The sequence below is a fragment of the Mus caroli genome, unplaced genomic scaffold (genome assembly GCF_978045245.1).
Source record: "Mus caroli unplaced genomic scaffold, Mus_caroli_1 scaffold_5, whole genome shotgun sequence".
NCBI lineage: Eukaryota > Metazoa > Chordata > Mammalia > Rodentia > Muridae > Mus > Mus caroli.
The window spans coordinates 112,292,174-112,303,712 of record NW_028227260.1 but is presented as its reverse complement, the minus strand read 5'-3'; the positions used below and the strand labels follow the sequence as shown (position 1 = coordinate 112,303,712).

General features: G+C 43.9%; 1 protein-coding gene across 3 annotated transcripts in view; it reads left to right on the top strand.

The window, feature by feature from the left end:
* Positions 1–9,997: 9,997 nt before the first annotated feature.
* The window catches only part of Fhl1 (four and a half LIM domains 1), a 60,474-nt gene continuing 58,932 nt past the window's right edge, over positions 9,998–11,539 (top strand). The window contains exon 1 of one of the 3 annotated variants that reach the window (XM_021152964.3): positions 9,998–10,090. The gene's annotated coding sequence lies outside the window, so the exon portion shown is untranslated. Of the gene's footprint in view, positions 10,108–10,218; positions 10,360–11,539 lie in introns of those variants that run through there. The other 2 variants (XM_029473370.2, XM_085838170.1) reach the window with 2 other exon arrangements.

The window sequence follows — 11,539 nt, the reverse complement described above, 5'->3', positions numbered from 1 at the left end:
GAGGGGCTATGATGAGATGTAAAGTGAATAAATACATAAATAAATAAATAAATAAATAAATAAAGCTTGGAAATGGAAAGCGTGGAGGGCCTGGGAGAGGGTAGGAGGTGAAATCAGAGAAAGGAGCCAGCAGGGACCCTTATGAGGCCTGTAGGCTAGAGCCTATGGCTTTATTCTGCTTTAGAAGCCAGTGGAGTCCTGGGATTCTATTATGTAGCTTATGGCTTATACTTCCCAAGTCTTTCACAATGTTCCCAGGCATGCAATGCTGTGTCAATCTGTACTACTCAAGTTTACAGACCCTGGACAATCCTTTGGAGACAGGTTGTCACCGGAAGGACCAAGGACGGCAGAGTTCAGGAAAGTTCCATTTGTAAGAGTTGGGTTTCTGCACAACAGAGGAACTTCTTCAGTCTATATGTACCCGTGTGGTCATGTGACACCCTACAAAAATTAAGAAGAGCAAATGATGGCATCAGTGTCACTAGTGCCACTTCCTAAGAGTAGACCAGATGGTAGGGATCAGATGGGACACCAATTTTTTGGTCACAGGGAAGATTTTTGTGTGACTCCCAAAGGACTGGGTGACAGGTAGTTGGGGGTGAGTATACACAGGGATGCATGAGTGAGTGTTAGGTTTGAGAACCTGCTCACACCTTTGGAATAGTACATCAGTGGATACAGAAACGCCCCAACAGAGGGGAAAATGCTCAATATGGGCCACATCACCAATCACACTGACATTTCAAAAGTGGCAGAGAAAAGGGGATCATGTCTGTCTATGACTAAAGAGTACCCTCCAACTGTACCCATTCAGGTACAGTGGAGTAAAACTGGGCCTAAATAGCAGCAAGCCCTTTTGATTACTCTGTGGTCTCTTCCAAAGTTTGACTCCAGTGAACTTCTTCAAATAAAACAGGCTAAGAAACAGACTACATGCTTCATGAAGTTCCTAAGGAGTAAATGAGACAGACCATTTACCTCTAGAATTTTAAACAATGTCAGGTGCACTAACAAAGAATATTGCTTGTATCTTCATTCTTGATTTGTCTTTTGAAAGCCACAGAAATAAAGTAGTTTATATTTTTAATGCATTCATAGCAATTAACAGTACACCCTATGGGCTGAGTTTTATGGGGAGACAACAACAGGGAAAAAATGGACTTCTTCCACTGATAGTCATTTCATGTCATAGTTTCACATAGAAGTACTTCTTGAGCCATTCCCAAATATAGGCTGAATCTTAACCAGCAATGATTCATACTCCTAAATCTCTCCACCCCAGAAAACAAGTCAAGAATTAATTTTCATTCATTGTTGTTCAAATGCACTGAGCCATAAGTTCTCTGCAGCTTGAGAATCAAAGCCTGTCAACATTCAGCCACCTCTGACAGCTCACCTAGGCTGAGCAGATCTAGGCATAGCTGTAGCATAAACATGTAGGGCAGAGGTCTGCATGCAGCTATGTGGACATAACACAAGATTTAACCCCACAAAAAACAAACCACTAAAGCCCTAGTTGATGCCACCTTAGTTGGTCTCTCTGGCCTCCCTCAGGTCCCATAATTCCATAAAGGTAACCTCAGCCTGTGCTGTCTGTGGCATTTCTCAGCAGCTTTCATTTCTGAAATAACAGGGAAAATGGCTGAAAATGACACTAACATATTCCAATATGTGAATGCCCTTGTTTTGACTTGCTTTTACTGTAGCGATACTGTTTGTGTTTAAACAGTCAACAATGGAAATATTAATGGATGAAAATGCTGTTTAATTAACTAGCTTTTATCAGACACCATGTCAACAGCTATATTTAGCAACCGAACTAATGGAGAAAGCTGCTGCAGAATTAGTCAGCACATCAGCCTGTTAAATAGCAAAGAGCAGAGGAAGCCTTTTGTCTCCCCCATTGAACAAGAGACTGAAAAATGCATCTAATTTTAGCATTTCTAGAGCCGAATAAAAGATGTGAAACACAATCATCAGAAAAAATGTCACGCACAGCCTAAGTACACATTCATCAGAGAAGAAATGCCAAGACGATGGCAGCATAAGAGGTCTGCCCAGAAGCGAGAATTCATCATCATGACTGAATTCTTTAAAATAACTTACCATTAAAAAAAAAAAAGCCCAAGGCTCCAGGTCCTAGGGAATAATACTGAATATTGAGTAGGTGGCAGGGATATTTTTTCCTAGACGTGATTTCAGCATTTAATGACATCATCAGTGTAATTGAAGGGAAAGATGAGAAAAATGAAAAGAAAAGGTTTCTTTCCAGGGTGAGCTTTGATCTCCTTGAGGGTCTTTTATTTTGAGAGCGAACAAGCAGGTGAATCTAGGGAGCAGAAAGGAGGAGATGGTGTGCATGCAGATCTCTTTGAATCTAGCCATCCTGACCAGACTGGAGATGTTTCTCTATGTTATGGAGACAAATTTCACATTTTAAAATAGAGCATGCAAGGAGGCTTGTGCTTTGATCAGGTGTGATCATGTATTTTAAGATTTTAGTATTTCAAGAATCTGGATTGGTGCAAAGAGTGCCCCCAATAAGTATTGGCTGATTATGTGGTACAGTCCTTGTCTACCCAATCAGCACAACAACAACAACAACAAAATGCTGAGGAAATAAACCAATGGTTTCATGGTGAAACCATGGTGAAGTAGGCACATGCTGGACTCTCTCAGTACTGCTGCAGTGATCCATGAAGTCTTTTGACATATATTTAAAAGTCTCCGTGGGAGCCTCCCCCCCCCCCACGTGAGACGCCAGGGTCGAGCATCAGGCTTCCTACTCTTCCACACGCATACACATGTACATCCGGACTGGGATTGGGCCAGAATTTCAGGCTTACACTTTTGTTGTTGTTAGATCCCCATCTATTTTGTGCCATATGGTATGGATGCTAGAACTGCTAAATCTTGTCAGGGAAAGCCATGTATGACCTGAGCTATTGGTAAACTGAAAGGCCAGAACTGAGGCCATCAAAAACCTACCTTCATGAACGTGGTAATGGACAGAAAAATCACCAAAGAAACTTGATTCTCAACAAAATGATGCACCCAGCTATGTATTGGGTTATACCTAGCTTTTATGGTTTTCTATGAATTTTGTTCATTGAGTTGGGCCTGCTTAATTTTGGTAAACAATTTTTTGCGACGTTTTTCACAATGAAGTTTAAAATAAATTTAAAAGAAAAATAATATAAAACTATCCCAAAAATATTTATACGTTTCTCAGGAATAAGGGAACTTGATAGGTTGTCAGGTACAAGATCAATATATAAAAATCATTTGTAATTCTGCACTGTATCACCAATTCAATACTGAAATTAAGAAAATAATTTCATTTGTATTAGAATAAATTACTTAGGAATAAATTTTATAATAGCATAAAATTTGTGCTCACAAATTGTCCAAAGAAGGTTTAATCAAAAATGAAATTTCTCTTCTGTTGGGAGGAGGGAGATGCTGAAGCCTGGTACCAGCCAGAGAGAAACTTGCCTCACAGGATGAGATCTCACATAGTTCTAACAACTTATCACACCTCCGTAAAGGACAGACTGGAGCCTAGAAAATATGGAGTCAGTGATGGAAGGGAGTACACATTGGCCAGGGTTGCTTAGTTATACACATTGCTCGCCTTTTATTTAAATCACAATCTCAAAGACAAACACTGGGTAGCCAGATCTCTTTCTTAGTGGCTACATCGATTCAATCTCCCTTTTCGGCCTTTAGTATTACTTGTTCCTTGTACTTTTATATGGGAAGATGGGTTTGACCGTAACTTGTTGGGAATGACAAACTCCAGGATTTGTCCCTAAAATCTCTAGTAACACAGATATTAGGATATATATATATATATATATATATATATATATGTGTGTGTGTGTATATATATATATATATCCTAATATCTAGCCTAATGCTAAAATAAAAGTTTAATTTTAATATATGTACATTTTTGCAAAGAAATATAGCAATAAACCAGATATAATGCCAGATACCTATTTTCTCAGCCTTGGGAAATGAAGGCAGAGTGATTAGAAGTGCAAGATTATCCTCAGCTACATAGTGAGCTAGAAGCCCACCTAAGCTGCCCAAAATAAATAAATAAATAAATAGATAGATAGATAGATAGATAGATAGATAGATAGATAGATAGAGGACATACATGTCTGGCAGAGGAGGGGAGGATAGCATGAACCTGAAAGTGGTTTTCCCAGGGCAAGTCTCCACTGCACCCAAAGGTGTGCTGACTGCTGGGATTTCTCCTAATATAGGAAACTTGACTGAATAATTTATGCTAGTGAGAAAAAGCATGAATACAGTCTCCCTACTAAAAAAAGTCTGTGCTAAATAATCAAATCAGAGTTAACATGCAAAGCATGAGTTAGATTAGGTCAAACCTCTGTTGTAGAAGAGAATGGAGATATGAATTTAAGGAGGCAATACAGAGAACACTGTAAAATACTCAATTGTAAAAGAAGTTGATGGCCTATATTTATGTGCCTGATGCTGAGTATAGTATTTAGTATATATACTTGGCATATAGTGTTTAGTAAGTAGTGATAGCATTTAGATTTAACTGGATAGCCACAATAACATGATGTAACAACATTACTATAGAATATAAATATTTACAATAAAAATAAATTATTGTTTGTTGATATTTGAGAATGGAAGATTTCTATATATCGATATATAGTATATAGGGGAGAATATTCAGGCTGCCGAATTTATTGTAGGAAGCACACCATCAAAAATGTTTATAGACACATGAGTTTATATACTTCCCTGGACCTCAAAACCAACAGAAGGCCACACTCACACCTGAGTCCATGTCTGCAAACATTGCTCTACTATTCTATCTATGGATGATAAATTTGATTATTCTTCTTAGTTTAGAAATACCTTATGCGGTTGTTCTAGATTAGCAAGGCCTTGTTCTTGGGGTCAAGCGCTGTACACCGATGAGTAAAATTCATCACTTTCCTTTTAGGAGCTGGAGACTTTATAGGGGAGATAAACTGTCTTTACAATGTGACATAAGATTAGCGCAATAGGGGCAAGAGGTCTTGATGACAACTTCCGTTGTCATCTGTGGAGAATGGGAGAGAATACTTTGGATTGCGTTGTCACAGAAGAATTTCAGCAGGTTCTTTGTAAAATGGGTAAAATTTAGACTGCTGAAGAAAGGAGAGATGATGCTAATGAGAATGTATTTGTTCACATACCTATCCATTTACTCATCAAAGAAACATTAGCTTAAAATGGAGTAATAAGTGTAATTAAATGGGCCTTTTAAAATATCCTGTTTTGGAAGAAATAAACTGTATAAAAAACATTTGTGAGACATCTAGGGAATTCTGAAACCTAACTATTTGCTGATGGCAAGGGAATTTTTTTTTTAGTTAATTTCTCTTACATGTAATAATATTGTATGAGGAGTCTTTATCTTTTACCAATGTGTACTGGACTATTTTTTATGGAATAATATTTTTCATTTCATTTTAAATAGTCCAGTGTGTATGTACAGTTTGGAGGGAATAGGTAGAGGGAGACTAAACAAAAGAAACAAATCATATGTTAAAGAAAGTGTTTGATGCATGGCAGTTTATTGTACTAGTTTCTCTCTTTTTATTGCCTCCAAGAAATACCTTTAAGAGAACTTCCAGGTTCCAAGAAACTGGAGGGAGATATAAGTGGGAAGGACATGTTACAGTGCCTCTCCTTTCATGGTAGAAATAGACACATGAACTTACTTGGTACGTCAGCATTATCTGTTATGCTAAATGGCATGATCCATGTGCTATGGGATCAATGGATTCTGTGTGGGATTCTCAGGGGCAGCTTGGAAGAGGAAGGGAGGCTTTACTAGTTCAGAAGGAGAATTTAACCAGACTTTGGAATTTATTGGATGGGGAATCAAAAGAAATGGATTTTTTTTTCTTACTTTGAACACTGACATAGCAACCTCAGAGACAGGGAACAGAAGAGAAATTGGTTGGGATGGAGATCGACACAGAGTAGTTCAACTCTAAATCTCCAGAGGCTGAGCTACTCCTGAAATGTAGAGGTGGCGAAGATTTCACACAAATGGCTTTAGGCAGGATGAACTTCAGCGACTAAAACATGGTGAGGGAAATGTGCAGTCTCCATCCAGGTAGATGCAGCTCCCTCCGCACAGGCTCTGAGCTGAAAGGGTGGTTGGCCACAGTGGTAGGTAGATGCACTCACTGAGCTCATGCTGCCCTCCATCATTATCATGAGGCTTGATGAACCTCAAATGGACCAAGTGTTTTAGGTCTGAAGGTCTCTCGTGGAAGGGGATCTGGATGCATGGGCACTTTAAGAAAACAAATCACCAACCTGAAATAAGTAACCAAATAGAATTGCGGTGGTAAAAGTGATGAACACTCTTCTTTTGTTGTTTTGGAGTTACAGTTTATTGGTTGGGATTGTGGGCTTGAAAGCTCCTTGTTTTATTTTTAAATCCTGACTCTACAGTTTCTTTGCCTCAGTCTTCTCCTCTGTAAGGTGGGGAACATAATATCTAATATGAAACTACATCAGATGATGAATATAAACTGTGCTAATTCTTGTTACTTTCTTTCTCTCTCCCTCTTTCTCTCTTCCTCACAATGCAGGGCTCATGCTAGGTGGGATCATGCTAACACTGGGCTATCTTTTTAGCCCTCTCTCTAACAATACTTTTTGAAAAGAAGGCAAAGGATTGATTGTTTTGTGTATTAAATGCTCCATATTTCCTTCTAAGAGGACTCAACGTTCTATTGAAATTGAATATCTGTAATGGGCATAGTAAGGAATGCCTTTTAGACATGTAAAATTAGCTTAGTCAGGATCCCCACTACATCCAAGGCTACTCCTGATAACCAGAACTCAATGACATCACTCACTCAAGATAACCAGACGTACTCCTAGCCTTCTCCACCCCCCCCCATGACGCCCACTGGACAGTATATAGGCAGAGACCAAGAGCAAGGCTCTACTCTGCACATCTGGAGAGACACCACCTTGATCTGTCCTGTGGCTGTAGAGTCTACCCACCATCCTGATTCTTGATTTAGAGACTTCTTTTAGTGACTGGAGCTGACCTTCAGGTGAGCACCTTTGGGGAGATAGGCTTAGGACTGTAGTTAGGAATTTAGAGTGTGAACATTGTATAATGACCTCAGCAAAAGAAAATATACCTTTTCTTATACTACCTACATGTATTTAACTTCTTGCTCAAATAATATTCCTTTCCTCATGTCTATTATATTCCTCAACCAAAAAATGCAAGCATACTCAGATCTGAGATTAGACTATCTGAATTTATCCTTTTGTGTGTGTGTGAGTGTGTGTCTCTGTGTGTGAATCTTCACATTAGATGATTACAAAAATGTTCTAAAACAAACTCACCACTTGAACAACTCCTTCCCTTCTACTTATTCAGCAATACCACCACAGTTCTATATGTTTTAAATGAAACAGTGTGTTTTCTGTGACCTCCAGAAGTTGAATTCCAATGCAAGAAAGTGACCAGCTAGAGGGAGAGCAGGGCTGACCTTGCTTGTGCAGCTTTAGCTAGGGTGATGGGAGAGGTGGGGCACAGCTCACATCAGGTGCCCAAGACTTCCTGGGAGGTAAGACAGGAAGCAAGAAAGACAGGCAGGAAGATGTGGAACAGAGTTGGTGGGGGTTGAAGGAGGAAAGAAAGAAGGTTAAAGAGGTGAAATGAAAGAAAGGGACACTTTCTACCAATTGGGCAATGGAAGGTTCCTTAAGAGAGGGTCTGTAATTTCCTGTCAGATTCTAAAGATACTTGTGCCCTTCCCTTTGGCTAGTTGATTGTGAAATAATCACAAAGGTCCCAGGAATCTCCTGCTGGGTAAAGAGAAAGGTTGACGGAAGAACCTGCTTCCCAAGGAGAGATTTCACACAGTATTGACTACTACAGTCAGGATTTCCTTGTGGGACAGACTGGAGTCTAGTGGCGTGTCAGTTTCCAGATCATACCCAACTTGGCCAACACTGCTCAACTACACATATTTCTGGCTCTTTATTCAATCCTAATCCTCATGTTACATGGATTTGGGAGTCACTAGACCTTTATTTGTTCTTATCAATGTGGCTCATAGAATAAATCATCTTCCTTTCTCCACTTTTTACTATCACTTGGGACTTGAATTGTCTGAGCAGAAACAGGTGGTGGAGCCGACCTTGTTAGGCCTGCCAGAGCCCAGGCTTTGATCTGAAAATCTCCAGTAACTGGCTCTCTGTCCAGAGCCACCCAGAGCTTTCCCACTGAGTGCTCTTGGCTGTTTCTTTCTGGTTGAGCCCAGGGCTGGTATGCAGGGGAGCTACTTGAAGTGGTGCTAATTGTTCCAGGCCTTCCCATGATGGCCTGGGGCGGATCAGCCTCCTTTCCTAAGAAATGTGTGGAGAGATTTTTTTGCAAATCCAGAAATACCAGACCTCAGTGAGCCTAAGGGCTCAGAAAGAGAAAAGAGACCTAGGCTCTGGGTAGCAAGATAGAGGAAAGGAATTTTGCAAGTAGCTATTGGGTCGGGTAAAAGAGGCCATCACTTGAATTTTGAAGCTTGGGGGGGGGGGCGCTAACAGCAGTGTTTAGACCTTTTGCTTGGTTTAAATACACAGCTGCTCCGCCTCTCGACAACATCTGCTTCCACATAAAGGGCTGATTCTCTCCTCTCCTATCTGGCCTTCATGTTTTTAAATCAAGACTTTGGATTCCTTTAATGAACCTCTCTCCTGACTCACTAGACATTCTAAGTACTGACTATTCTCACCTTTCAAAGTTTTCCTTGACCCTACTCCTTCCTCCTGGTCCTTTTCGGGTCCTCTTTAAAAGGAACAACAACAAAAGCAGGTTTCTCTAGTTCACCTGCAATTCCTTCAACCCTCTTCTAACCAAGTCCTTCTAGTTCCCTCCACTGACATAGTGGGATTCTCCTGGCTTCCTTGCCTCTGCTCCTTCTGTCTGGAAAGTTATCCTTTGGTTCTTTACACCCACTGCTTTCATACCATGCAGGGCTTAGATTAAATGCTACCTTCTTTCTCGCATTATTTATACCCCCTTTTATCCTGCAGTTTATCCCACTGTGTTTATTTTCTCACTTGCTCATAATCTGTCTTCCTCCACCAATAAAGCCGAGTGTGTGCACAACTGTGCTGTATCTACAGCGTTTGGCACAGTACTGGGCACATGCTGAGGGCTCACTGAACTGAACTAGGGAAAGAACGACGGAGTCAGTCACTATGTGAAGCTCTGCTGTGAGAGCTTTAGGAATGATGGAAAGCCCTCTGAATAAAGGCTCTTTTCGTTCTGTCCAGCTTGTTATTAAGGGGAGAGGTCGTCGGTGGGTCTTTCAGTGTGGTGGGAACCAAGAGATCTGCAATCACTGGCTGTACTGGGCTGTGCAGGTCAGCGAGGCCCCTGGAGAGGCTAGAGGCCACCTTGGCTGTCTCTCTTTGTTGCTCCCACCTCCCGGGCTCTGGCCGTGGCTGCCTGCAGTGACTCGTGACTCCCCAGCAGCCAGCGAAGGCCTGAGCCGGTGAGGGAGGGGGGCGGTGGGCGCCCCTGGCCCGCCCTCCGCGTGCCCTTCGGACGCTTGCAGGGGGTGCTCCGGGAAGCCGCGCCACCGCGGGCTCGCGGCCACCTCTCGCGCGCACTGTGCGCGCCTAGCCGGCGGCTTGGCCTCTCCCGAGGCGGGGCCCACGCAGCCGCGCCCCCTTCCCGCGCTTGCCCGACTGGGCTCCCGCGCGTGAGCGCGATCTCCCCGCACCGCAGCCCCCTCGCGCCACGGGCAGAGCCCAGGCGGACGCGCGCTCCGCCCTGCCCCTCCCCGCCCCGAGTGGGCTGCGCCCGCCCCCGCTCCCGCCCCCGCCCCCGCCCCCGCGCGTGCTCCCTCCTCCCTCCCACCCTCTTGCGCCCCTCCCCGTGCGCCCCTCCCGCGCCCTACATCCACCGCCCGCCCGAGGGGGCTCAGTCCTCTGCTGCCGCTGTCGCCGCCGCGCTTTGGTGTCGGAGCTGGTAGCGGCCGCCGGTGCCGCCTAGACAGCTGCGGGGGTGAGCATCCCCAGACAGTAAGCCCGCTTTCCCTCCGCGCGCGCGCGCGCGCGTGTGTGTGTGTGTGTGTGTGTGTGTGTGTGTGTGTGTGTGTGTGTGCGCGCGTATTGCGCACGCCTCCGGCGTCCCTGGGGAGCCGCAGCTCGTGCTCCGTGGCCGCTACTCCGGGGCTGCGCGGACCTGCAGGGCTTGGGTACCTGCGGCCTCCGGCCTCCGCTGCCTCGCCCACGTTGGGGGCTGAGGAACCTGGGACTCCAAGGTCCCTTAGGGTGCGTGCCTAAGCCTCCTCCCCAGGGCTTTCGCTCCCCTGGGGGCCGGGATGCAGGGGGGAGGCTTTGGGTGTTTCCTCTGCAAGGATGGAGGGTGGGAGTAAAAAGAGGGGGCTTTTGGTTTTCTCACCCAGGATGGCGGGCAGTGGGGGTTGGGCGAGGTGGGGACACCTTTGGTTTTTTTTTTTTTTTTTTTTTTTTTAAGGATAGCTAGCAGCAGTTGAGAAGAGCAGGGGATGATGATGACGATGGGGGGGGGGGGGCTTCATTGGTTTTTACATTAAGGATGGCGCCTGTTGGGCAGGGGAGGAAGGTGAAATCTGCCTTGGTTCTTGGAGATGTTGAGGGAACTGCTGTGCTCCCTTTGGGGATACTGGGGGTGGGTAGTGGGAGGACTGGAGTGCAAGGAGAATGGTGAGGGAGGGAGAAGGCTGGTCGTGGTTCTGCTCTCTGAGGGGGAATGGCAGTGATATGGGGGATGGGGGTGGGAGAGGGGACTGGATTTCAGCTTCAGCATGGAGGCAAGTGGAAGGTTCTAGCACTTAGGTTGAGCCTTGGTTGAGCCTTGGCAAAGTGGGTTAGGTAGACTGCTGGGTGTGACCTTTCAATTTCAGAAAGCTTAAAATTCCCACTAGATGCTGTTCTGGGCTCCTGGGAAGAGGTTTCTGCTTCTGAAGTTCCCATTGCTTAGTCGTCCACAACAGGATAGAGGTTTGAATGAGAAAGGCCAAGGGAAACAGTGAATGTGCTGTGTATTTTCTGCATTTGGGCCTTTCAAGTTTCTTTGGTTCATTCTGATTACAACGACACTCCCCGCCACACACACACAAACATACACACACAACTAGGGTAGCACATTGGGAACAGGAGACAAGAAAGTGTATGAATGTGATTTGCAGATTTGGTTTTTGGATTTCCTGAAGGGCAAGAGTTCTGTTGTAGAAATGCAGCAAGAGTGGAACACATGTCTTTGCTGGAACTCCTCTGTTCTCTTCATTTAAATGATGCCATCGGGACTATCTGAGCCTCTTTTGATTTGAATTTGGACTAGATCCAGTTTTCCTAATTGGAGCTATCATTTTGTAATTGCTTGTAATTCTCCATGTTATCAAATGTATTGCGAGTTTAGAGAATACTGGGAATATTTTTGTTATCTTGATTAAGGCCGTTTAAATATAAA